The sequence below is a fragment of the Petromyzon marinus genome, chromosome 72 (genome assembly GCF_048934315.1).
Source record: "Petromyzon marinus isolate PM22_M1 ecotype Great Lakes invasive population chromosome 72, UKy_Petmar_22M1.pri1.0, whole genome shotgun sequence".
NCBI lineage: Eukaryota > Metazoa > Chordata > Hyperoartia > Petromyzontiformes > Petromyzontidae > Petromyzon > Petromyzon marinus.
The window spans coordinates 6889748-6902535 of NC_133738.1; positions in this window are offsets into that span (position 1 = coordinate 6889748).

A 12788-nucleotide genomic window follows, 5' to 3' on the forward strand; every position below is an offset into this window, starting at 1 on the left:
GGGAAATCGACTCGTAGACCTCCGAGGGATAGGTTAGCGTCCACTGACCATACCATCACAGGTAAATAAAATTCGCTAGTGGGGGGAAAAAAACAACTGTGTTGCGTGGTCTTTTGGGAGTGTGAAGTGGAGGGCAGTGTGCGCTGGGTGTCTACGTGTATGCGCGGCTGTGCACCTCGAGACGAAGCGTGGGGTGTTTACGTGCCCGCACGATTGCCCACCATAGTGCTTAGCGATCGCGTACCTGGGTGGCGGTGCCGCGGTCACGCACCCGCACACGGGTCTGGTCGCGAGATAGCGAGTTAGAGCGCCGAGCGCGCGCGTTTTCGCGCGACTGTTTGAGCGGGACCTTTAACTCAGAGCCAAGCGAGCGTCCCCAATCAGCGGTGCGCGCACGGCAGAAACCCCGCCCGCCCGTCCCCCGGCTCCAACCCCTTCGTGTGCGATTGGTCTGTTTACGGGCAGAGGGTAGGGGCGTGTTTGATATTGTCGGCACGCGTGGAGCACGGGTGGGAGGGAAACACGTGCCGCGCCTGTTTGTTTACGGGCGGTACGGAGATTTACTGGCGAGCGCGCTCACAGCCCCACCCCGCCGTTGCACAGTGTAACGCAGGGGTCGGGAACCTTTTTGACTAAGAGAGCCATGAAAGCAAAAAATTTGGAAATTTATTTCAGTGAGAGCCATATAATATATTTTAAAAGTGAATTCAACTAAATGTCAGTATAATAAGCCTCTGAATGTATTCTTTTAAATAATGTTGTTATAACACTCACCATTAATGCGACTTCTGGTGCTGCATGGATTTGCTGATGTCTTTGTAGTCGGGTTGGTACTTGGTGAGGTTAAGCTTCATGCAAGCGTTGAGGCTTTCATCCGTTAAACGTGATCGTAGGTTGGACTTGATGTTTTTAAGATGTGAGAATGACTGCTCACATGCATACGTAGATCCAAACATGGTCAATACAGCAATACTCACACGCTGCAGTGTGTGGTATGTGACAGGAAGCGCGTTCCAAGTTTTGAGAATCAGCTGGTCTTCGGGTTGGAGTTTTTTCATTTCTGTCCACATGTGCTTGCTCGCCAACTCCGCTTTCTGTCGTGTGATTCTTTCCAAATCTTCATTCAGTGACTTGAACTTATTCACCCACATGTCTGAGGCCTTCAGGTCAGCCACTTCTGCTTCAAAATCTCTGACGGAGACACCAGGGATGTAATTCAGGTCGGCTGTGTTCAGTGAACACTCGTTTGGATGGGTGATGAACTTAAAAAGACGAGTGTGCTCACGAAATTCTCCAAAGCGTGCTTTGAAGGACTGTAGGAGACTGGATGTGCAGCCAGCTAGCTGGTGGAGATCAAGGTTTTGAATGGGCTCACTTGCTGTGCATGCATCTTTAAATTGGCTCAGTTTTTCAAAATGTAGTAAACGACCTGTTTCAAGATCCGTGATGAAAAGCTCCAGCTTGTTTTCAAAAGCAAATACAGCTTGTTGAAGGGATAACACTGTATTTCCAATGCCTTGCATTTTCACGTTGAGCTGGTTCAGATGTTCAGTCAGATCTACGAGATAGTAAAACTTGAGGAGCCACTCGGTGTCGGCTAGCTCAGGATGCCCGACGCCTTTCATTTCAAGGAAAGTCCGGATTTCGTTCAGGCAAGCCGCAAAACGGCTAAGCACCTTCCCTCTTGACAACCAACGCACATTGCTGTGCCAAGGCAGACCAGGATAGTTATTTACAACTTCATCCAGCAGTGTTTTAAACTGGCGATCATTTAAGGCTCGGGCAACAATAAAGTTGATCACACGAATGACCAGCGACATCACTTCGCCAAACTGCCTGTCACACATCTGAGCACAAAGTGCCTCCTGGTGTATAATGCAATGGAAACTTAGGATGGGTCTATTTTCATGTTCACGGAGAAGCGCCACAAATCCTTTGTTTTTCCCCACCATACACGGAGCACCATCAGTACACACTGAGAGAAGTTTATCCATAGGTAGACTTTTTTCTTGAGCAAACTCCATGAAAGACTTGAATAAATCTTCACCTCTTATGGACCCTTTTAATGGCAGAACAGCAAGACTTTCTTCGCGCAGTGTGTCACCAACAGCATATCTTGCAATCACGCTGAACTGCGACAAATGGCTCACGTCTGTTGACTCATCCAAAGCCAGAGAAAAGAACGGCGCTGCATTTATGTCCTTCACTTGCGTTTCCTCCACTTTGTTTGCCATCACGATGGTACGATCATGAACAGTTCTTGCCGACAGAGGCATGTCTTGTATCCGTTTGATTATCTTGTTTTTGTTCGGAAGATCATCAAAAAGTTCATTGGCTACATCCAGCATGAACGTTTTAGCATACTCGCCATCTGTGAATGGTTTTCCGTTCCTCACTATTGCTAAAGAACCAGCAAAGCTAGCCGAATTATAGTCACCTTGCCGGGTCCATACGCGGAGTTGCTGCTGGCTAGCTTGCACCCTGCTCAGAAGCTCTTGGCAAGCTTTCTTTCTGCTGTCTCCCGCAGGGTATTTTGATGCAAAGGTAGCGTGGCGCGTGTCGAAGTGCCGCTTTACATTCGACCGTTTCAACGATGTAATTTTGTCATTGCAAATTAGACACACCGCAGAACCCGCTCTCTCCACAAAGGCGAATTCTTCGGTCCATTCGTCCTGAAATGTACGATACTCGTCGTCTTTTTTTCTTTTCGCCATCTTCTTCGTCGAAGGGTTAGCTTTGAGCTAATGACCGAGCAGACGCAGTCTCAGACTGATTCAAAAGGGGGCGTTTACCTGTTTTACCCAGCAACGGCAAACGTAGGCCAGTATCATCCAATTAAAATAATGGACAATTGCTCCTGCAGCCCTGAACAGGACATGCGCAGTAAAAAATCGATGGATGGATTAAAACAAGTGAGAATATTTTGTTTTATCTGCGAGCCATATGCAATCATCAAAAGAGCCACATCTGGCTCGCGAGCCATAGGTTCCCGACCCCTGGTGTAACGCATCGCAAGCGCAAAGTGTACGAGCCGCTAATTAAACTATGCAAACGCGGTCGACATCCCAGGCAGAGGTACAGGGGGGCGAGACGTTAGGGGTCGGTAGTCTGGACCTGACAGAGCAGCCGGGGGGTAGCGGTGTGAGTGGAACGGGGGAGTCGGTGGGCAGCGGCCCCGACAATTCAGTGATGGCGGGGGACGGTAGCCCCCACATATGCAACTGAATCGCTTCTACGTGGACGTCTCTGCAACAGGTTGCTCACAGTGTAACGAGACTACTTTCAAGCATTGATCTCCTTTGCGAATAATAGCAACGTATTGCATCATCGTGTGCTGCACAGAACTGAATTGTGATAAACAGTTACAATCCAGTTGCTGGTGAGGAGTCGTGGTAACCAGAAAAGGGGGCAGACAATTTAGTGACTGAGACGTCTTTTGTTGTGCAACGACTCGCACATATTTTGCCAAAGCAGCTGCAGGCGACTAAGTCACAGGAATTCGAGTGATTTGGTTGTGCAACTTGTCTCTAAGGTGTGGACTTGGATTAAAAAACGTGAGACAATCAGTTTCATCATTTTCCAAATTATATCATTCAATCCGTGTCCATAATCATCAGCATTGTCCTTAGCACTGCAAAATGTATGATCAGTAACACGTTATCTTGAGGATTCATTACTACGATAGAACCAGGAAATGCCTATTTGTAGTTAATGTAAGCGGCACAGCTGATGCTAATGTACCTGGACACATCTATCACTTCTTCCTTACAGTACATCTCCTGCTCAAAAAGTAGACCAACTTAACCCACGATTCATCAATGCATGTAACAATAACGCCAGCATACGCTCACATACAGCAGGATGGATAAAATAAGGAGTTTTGTCAGAGGGAAATACTCCACAGATGCAAGGGACTCTCCATCGACATTGTCGGGGGATGTTTGGCTGGTCCAATCACGGTTCTTATCTGATCTTAATGAGCCTTTTTTAGCATATTTACTAAGATGTTTTAAAACAATTAAATAATTGTATACAGCATGATGAATGAAATTAAGAATTGGGTTATTGTAAAGTGGTGGTGTACTTTTGATGACAGTAAAAAAAGATGGATGGATAAGTAGGGGTTTCGATAGGCCTGGTCATAGCTGGGGGGTGACACAAAGCTTGGGTGGCTGATAAAATAATGAGGGATCGTTGTATTGAGAAGACAAAGGGGGTGGGCGATGGGCTGGAGCCAGGAGGGAGAAGGGGCCCACTGCAGTCGAGTCCACCGCACCGCCGACAAAGTCCACAACGTCTTTGCAGTGCAGCCGCAGAGTTCCGGCCGGGCCCACGACGAGGTACAAAGTGCAGCTTCAGCCCAGCTCGCTTGTCATGGACACGAATCTTCCCTCCATGCCCGGCATGCTGACATGGTGAAGACTCCCCCGGGGTGAAGGAGCTCGACCTCCCATCCGGCCACGTGGGATGGCGAGGAATTCGCACGGCGCCGGCGTGGCCCGGCAGCCAGCAGCCGGGCCACCAAGTGGACGCGGAGAGGAAGCCACGAGGTGCCGACGATGGTGCGGCCGAGCGAGGAACCGCTGGCAGCCAGGCTGCTGTGAGGACGCCCAATGGGGGTGGGAGCAGGCAGGAGACGTGGTGAGGAAGCGGCGCCTCCAATTAGGGATCGAAGCGGCGCCTCCAACGACAAAAAAGACATCGCCAAAATAAAAACTGAAACAAATTATAGTGGTGGACGGCAAGAAGAAGGGGAAGAGAGAAGGAGAGCGAGGTAGATGAGGTAAGGTATGGAAGAGGTAAATTAGGGATCGAGCAGATGGCTGCTGCTGCCAGCTTGCTCTGAGATGGTGGAGAACCTTGGTTTGGTGATGTTCAAGGGAGAAAAAGGCGGTCGCGTGTGGTGTATGTGTTAGAGCATGCATCAAGCATGGATTAAGCTGTGATATTTTGAATGCCTGCAACTGTGTGTACAAGCATAGATCAAACAGTGTTCGAGCTTTGTATTGTAGCCGATTCTCGTTAACTCGAGCATTGATCGGTAAAAATCTGCTGCTTCCCGTTCCAGTTTTCCTTATATGGACGAAACAACGTTCCATGACTCCATATATGGGCCTAAGCCATTAACATGATTCATCGTTCATTCTGTCGCGAATTCATTTTATCCTCTTTCAGCGCACAGAAGATGCGGCCTGACGCCACGTGGAAGCCTGCCCCTTGCCTGGAGAAGGCCATCTTCTGAAGTGCTGCTGGGAGCATAATTCTGGGTCTGCACGAAGTCTGCTGAGCCAGTTGCCAATAAGCCATGGTTGGGAGTGTAATGGTGACAGTTTTACATAGGAGGGAATAACGTGGTCAAATATTGTGGAGTCAGAGAGAGAGGAACACAGACACAGGAGTGGGTTTAAAAATATATTTAATTCACTTTGCAAGTGGGCGCACATTCGCCATGCCTCGGTACCCCAGTCAATAAATAAGTTTACAAATGTCACCATGCTGCTTGAACTGTTGGAATTGGCTGGCGCACTATGCTGCTGCTACTGATACCTCTTATCTTATAATCAATCTTAAATAATTATAATTCCTTTAATAATTTTACCTTCTGATTAGTTGACTTTGTTATTTTCATATCATCGAGTATCGTTATGTTTTGTGTTTCACTGCCGTAGTTATCACCTTTTACGATGCAGCATTGCCTGGCCTTGCAGCCTGCTGCTACCATCACCTCTCCTGACATGCATGTACTACTACACATTAAATTCATACACACGAACTTACATATGTTTTCATGTTACATTGCACACTGTATACAGTGCTATATGTAACATGCAGTACACCTTTACCTACACACTTACACTGCACATTAGGTACTACACCAGCTTCTCACTCGAGGGGTGGGTGGTCAAAAATCGTCCAAAATCGCGTGACGTCATTTATGGGCGGCCCCTGTTGACACAAACGCGCACGAGAGAGAGAAAAAATCATCCGTGGCTGTGTTTGGTTGTTCCATTGAGAGAAGTTTGACGACCGTCCGCGATCTGTGATCGTAACGAACGTTCACGTTGCGTTCCCGAGGAGCGAGGCGGTCCATGACACTGCCACCTGCATCCACACCCAAAGGTGGCGTCATCAGAGCTCAACGCTGACGCACGCAGGATACGCCCCCCCCTTCCTCAGGCCCCGCCCACCTGCCCTCTGACCCCTGATTTTGGCGGGAAACCAACATGAGATTGGCGGCAGTGATGTTGCTAAGCAGCGAGGCGGTGAGACGCGGGCTGAGGTAAAAGTTTTACTTCTTGCGTACAGGCACGTGAAGTAAAGTCACTGTGCTGATTACATTTACTGTGCTATGAGGTAGAGGGAACAGTGGTGTGAGGTTACAACTTGTCCAGGTAGAGTTGCGTGGTTAAGAATGTAACGCAGCTAACTCTGTAGCATTCTGAGGTAAATATTTTAATAACGTATTTTTTTATTTAAGCTGCGAATGTTAACATTTATAGCAACATATAGCTTAGGTTATTCCCAAAACTCGTTTGTAAGTGTGACCTTGAATCAAAAGTAGGTGTGATAGGTAAAAATGCTGTATTAGCATTATTGACGTAAATAAATCCAGTATTTAAAGCTATAAAAGCACCTTAAAGATTTAATATGTATATTTAAGCATTCAGAATAACGTAGTTACGTAGCTTACACGATTCTAAAAACTCGTGTGTAAGTTTGCGTGTGATTACAAGCCAACACGAGGTGTAAATGTGCTGTAATTGACGCTACGCAGCGCCCCACCCCCTGTAATGACAACAGCAGAGCACCGTGATAATAAAACTTACAGAGAGCACGGCGATCGTTCGTACAAACCCTCACGCACGCTCCTCCACTCTTGTGTGAAGGGAGGAGGCAGCACAAGGCCCTAATTATAATTTATATTGGGGGGGGGGGACACATACAATATTCAAATATGCTCAAAATGCCCCCCCCCCCAATATATTGCTATTAAATAGATTTATGTTTATATGATTGTGGTTATGGTTGTACTTTATTAATCCCTAATCTCTGCCATTACATACAATGAAACAATTTAAGGTTTAAAAAAAAGAAAAAAACAGAGCAATGTAATACAATACACTATTAGACATTATTGTAAAAAATGAATAAAAAGCCCATCCTTTGTGTTAGTGAATTTTTTAAAATTTATTTTAGGCAGAAAATTCGTTTTCAAATATAGATTTTTTTTCTGGGGGGAGACCCCCAGACCCCCCTGGAAGATTTGGTCCCCCCCCCAATGTTGACTCCACGGCTACGGCCTTGAGGCAGCATGAACCCGGGATACACAAATCTGCAGTGAAGTCGTTTGCAGCCTCAAGGATTCCCAGCACCCAGCAGGGGGTGTCTTGTTCTGCACTGACAACTGCGCTCTGGAAGTGTGCACTCAAAAAGACGGTGTTTGTACTTGGCCGGCACCTCCGACCGCACGTTGAACGGCTTGGCGCAGCTGCAGTCTGAGGTCTCGGAGCCGCCTGCCCGGCAGTCGTCCGTGGTCTCCTCCCGGAGTCCCGTGGTCACGTGGTCACTGGTGTAATGCGTGCACTTGTCGTGTTTGTGATCATAAAGTACTGCACTGTTCTTTGGTTCTTTGGGTATGAAAAGTGCTGACGTGTGAGCGCCACGAGTGGCTGGTCAAAGTCCATCTCAACTAACATGTCAACTCATCTCATCCTCATACACCTCATCTCACCTCAATTCACGTCATCTCAATTCACGTCATCTTATCTGAACATACCTCATGCTAACTCACCTCACTTACCTCGCCCTAAACTCACCACAGCATGTCTCACTCATTCACCGACTCATTCCTTCACTCATACATCATCTCACTCATTCACTCACCCACCATCCTACTCACCCACCATCTCACACACCCATCGATTCACTCACCGACCATATCACTCATTCACTCACCATCTCACTCACTCATGCAGCATCTCACATTGTGTCACTTTACACTCATCCACTCACTGATTCAATTACCCACCATATCACACATCCACTTACTCTCATTTGGCTAAAACAAAATAACCTCCTCGTGTAGCTGTCCATATACCATTTAATAAAAAGCGACATTGTAACAAGGAGTTCATTCCTACAATGACCACAAACACCTGTAACCACCTTTAACATATAAACCACAACCTTCAAAAAGCACCCAAATACAGGGTGGTCCATTGAGAGATACCCCACTGATTTGCGAATGAACTCCATCTTACTCTTCCCAGCTGAATAAATATGATTGCAGCGATGGCTGCGTAATCTCGGAGCTGTAGGAGATGACAAGACTGTAGAGGTATTCACAAATACCCCCGTACAGGCTTAGCAGACTTTTGCTGAGGCAAGTGCTGTTAGCGAGTAGCGCCTATGAAGGCCGGCACGGGACACAAGGAGTGGAGGTGGGTGGGCAGTACCACGCGTGGCCGCCTTTGTCTCCCTTGAACATCACCAAAGCCAAGGTCGTCCACCAACCGCCATTGGATCAGCCAACCACCCCCCGACTATCCATGTCCATGGAGAGGCCCTTGATTATGTGGAGTGTTTCTCTCTTGACACGCCTCCTTATATTCTTGGTTCTTTCGGTAAAGTCACGTAGAAGGGAAATAATAAAATAAAATAATACAATACAATTCTCACGACGCTTCTTGCTCTGGTTTTCACAACTGATGATTATTGTTGTGTTGCAATCGAAACGTCATGAGAATTTTAGAGTTTTATTATTTTTTCCCCATCTACGTGCCTTTACCGAAAGAACCAATAATATGAATTCCTGCAGTCACGAAAGCTTTAAATCGAAATGTACACCTCCTTATCTTCCCCATTCTGCTCTGTGTGAGCATATTCCAGGGTTATTGTTAAATGCGTTTATGAATCATGGGTTAAGTTTGTATCCTTTGAGCAGCAGAAGTGACAGATGTGTCGAGGTACACCACCACCGGCTGTGGCGCTTAAATTAACGACAAATCGGCATTTCCTGCTTCTACTGTGGCATTGTACTCTCAAGGTAACGTGCAACTGATCCTACATGTGTCAGTGGTAAGGACGATGCTGATGATTATGGACACGGATTGAATGATTGAATTCGGATAACGTCAAAACTGATTGTCTCACATTTTCTTGATGAGTTGCGCAACCAAATCACTCGAAATCGTGAGAATTAGTCACCTGCAGCTGCTTTGGCAAAATCTGTGCAAGTAGTTGCACAACAAAAGAAGTCTCAGTAACTAAAATGTCTGCCTCCTGTTCTGGTTACCACGACTCCTCACCAGCATCTGGATTGTAACTGTTTATCACAATTCAGTTCTGTGCAGCGCACGATGATGCGATACGTTGTAATGATTCGCTAAGGCGATCGATGCTTGAAAGTAGTCTCGTTACACTGTGAGCAACCTGTTGCAGAGACGTCCATGTAGAAGTGATTTAGTTGCATACATTCAAGTTGCCAAGTTGCACGCAAATGATTGCTCGGGTGTCGACGCAACTTAACTTATGTCAAGTTGTGTGTTTTTTTCACAGAACACAGTTCGTACCGATTTGGACAGTTGTCTATGTACGGTGCGAAACAAGTTCAACATACGTACTTGAATTATTGATCCCATATCCTAACTACAATGCAATACGCTGTCCGTGTACAGCCCTTTTGTTAATCCACTGCGGGATGAGGGCCGCTGCACGCTGTGCGGGTTGTGGGGGTTATTTGACCACGCCTCAAGATCTAGAAATAGAACGGTCATGTGGTATGGGTAAGGATTTGAGGAATTACTTCTCCGCTTAAGGATTGGAATGGCAACGCAAAGTTGGTACAGAATGAGGATTTTTATTGAAATGTTTATGGTATACCGTCACGTGTCTGACTCACTAGGGACTTGAATCATTGGTGGATATGTGAAAAAGTCGGATGTTACGTGAACGTTTTTAGAAACAGCCAGTTGCATTTTTTATGCAAAAAATAGGTTATTCGGCACCAATAACGTGCAATCTTTGAAAAGTGGGGAAATGCTTTATTATACTTCAGAGATAATAGGCTGTTTGCGAGACTAAGAATACGGAACTGCATGCGATAAGGTTTACGAACGCCTTTAGAATGTGACCATTGCACCCTGCACAGCTACTGCTTCACTGGGTGTGGGCAGTTTTGTTAGGGCAGACATTGTAAGAATAATTTTAGACCAATCTATATTCTTTGAAGAGTTACTCAACATTTTTTTTACTTTAATCACGAATAGACGGATACCTAAAACTCACAATCTCCCGCACAGTAAACAGTCTGGTTTCCATGAGGATTACTGCGCCACCACAGCTATTATGGCCTATTCCTTGCATCGTTAAAAGCCTTTTGAAACTCTTGACCATGATATTTCACTCACACTCACTCAACTAGAATTGCCCGACAATACGATAAAACGGTTTCAGAGATACATCTCAGACCATTATCAAAAAGGTACATCCTGTTAACATCTCATCCACAAATTTTAAAATAACAAATGGCGTTCCACAAGGTGCGGTGGCTTCTGTGATGCTGCATATAAATCAGATACTAATCTAACACTTAACATACTAAACCCCATTCATTATTCTGATCTTCGATTTGTATTGGATGTACCATAGAGCACCCACTAATGTAATCTACATTTGGCCCTGTTAATCCATAAAACCCTTATTGGCAAATCTGTGCTTTAGCTAAATCATAAACCCCACCGTCAATCCAAAGAAACCTAAGACGTCCATCTAATTGCCTGTGAACTATCCCAACAATGAGAATTGGAATGGGTGACAAAGCCTTTGCCGTTGCAGCATCAACGTTTTGAAACAACCTTGTTTCCTCCCTTAACATCATAAATCTTCCTTCAATAAATGTACTGAAGCAGAAGATTAATGCTGTACACAGCCTAATTTGCAAATGTGATTGGAACGTTGATCCATACCCATGTATCGATAGTTTAATATTGATTTGAAGCTTGCGTGACTGCAGGAATCCATACACTTTGGTTCTTTCGGTAAAGTCACGTAGGTAGAAATATTCACGTGCAGTTGTGTCCAAGGACTGCCGTGTTGTCTTGGTGTGATCTAGGACTGTTGTGTTACTGCCTTGCCCACGCTTGCATTGTGTTGAAAAATCGGTCGGAAGTAATATACAATTGCAATTTGTAGTTATATACTTTGTTTAATTATTGATCTAGTTTCAGTGATTTGCACACCTTTCCTATATTTTACACTCCGATTGGTTGTCTGGACTGTTTGTTATTGTAACTTTATGACCCTCCCCTACTGGACATCTTTGAAAAAGAGCTTCATAACTCATTGGATTCCTCCAGTATAATTAAAGATGCTGATTCAGATTATATGTATGTATGATGAACTTCTTTCGCACCTACATATCCAACCGTGCTAATAGGAGGTGCGGGGTGAGGACAACAAACCAAACACAAAAATCAATTCTTAATAAATTAGTTTTCAATGTCCGTCAGATCCAGATGCCATTATCTCTGTTACTTGAGAATGCTTGTCTGAAGTCGCTGTTTGAACAGAGCAAAATTGGCTGCAGCTAAACCTGGGCAAGACAGAGTACATGATAGTTAGCTAAGAGCAACGTCTGCGAGCATGTCAGGGCAACATCGATCATCCACTGATTAGGAGAGCTCGCCCTCTCTGTGTGTCCAAAGTACGCAACCTCGGTGTGCTGTTTGATCAGAGCTTGACCGTGCGCTCGCAGCTCATAGCTACGTTCAGAGCAGATCTCTACCACTTACAAACACTCCGAGGGTTGGGCTCGCTCCTCTCTACCCCAGACCTGTAATCATTAGTTCATGCCTTTATCTCAACACGCCTGGATTATCTATGCAGAGCTTCCACTTGGACTGGTGCAAAGGCTCCAGTTAGTGCAGAATGCAGCTGCCCGGATTATCCTGCGGGTTAGCCGTTCTGAATACATTTCGCTCTGTGCAGCTTGTAGCAGCTACCGGTCCGCTTCCGTGATGACAAACCCAGGAACCGTGGGGAGGGGGGGGGGGGACCGGGAGGTGTGGGCTGTCGGGGTTGTCTGTGTAGGGGTGCTATGGGGAATAAACACATGACACGGGAAGGTGTGGTTCACCCACACCTTGGTGGCTACAACAACGTCCGCTAAGGCTCCAGTGGGTATAAAGTGCGGGGAGCCAGGGAGCTCGGGGCAGAGTGTGGGGCCCGAGAGTGAAGCAACCAGTGAAGAAAGAAGGCCAGCTAGGTGAGACCCTGGAACTCCTGTGACCGCTGCCCTTTTCAGGGCCGGCACAGCAAGCCAGTGGTGCGGCCCCAGAGCCCCAGAGTCAGAGTCCTTCTAAGGGCCGGTCTGGTCGGCGGGGTGCCGAGATCTGTGCCTAACCAGGGCCGGATCTGATAGCCTCCCTTAGAGCCCTACCAGGAGGAACTGGGAGCCTAGAGCTTAGGCTAGAGAGCCTGGGGTGTGTTCCTGAGTTATACGGGTGGAGGGGCCGCTACCCCTTCTAGTGTAACCCTTGTTAAGGTTTAAATAAATAGTGCTGCTTCTATTCTGCCGTCTCCGTGTCCTGGAACCCACTACAACTGGTGTCAGGAGTGGTCTTAAAATGGACACAAGGAGTACAAACCGATCACAGGAACCCCAGGAGGAGGACGGCTCGCCTGGGATTGCGCCAGAGGCCGCGGCCGACGATCCTGGGATGTCCCAGACGCCCCAACAGCAGCCGCCGCTGGAGGAGTGGCCGCCGATGGAGGACGGGTTGCAGGCG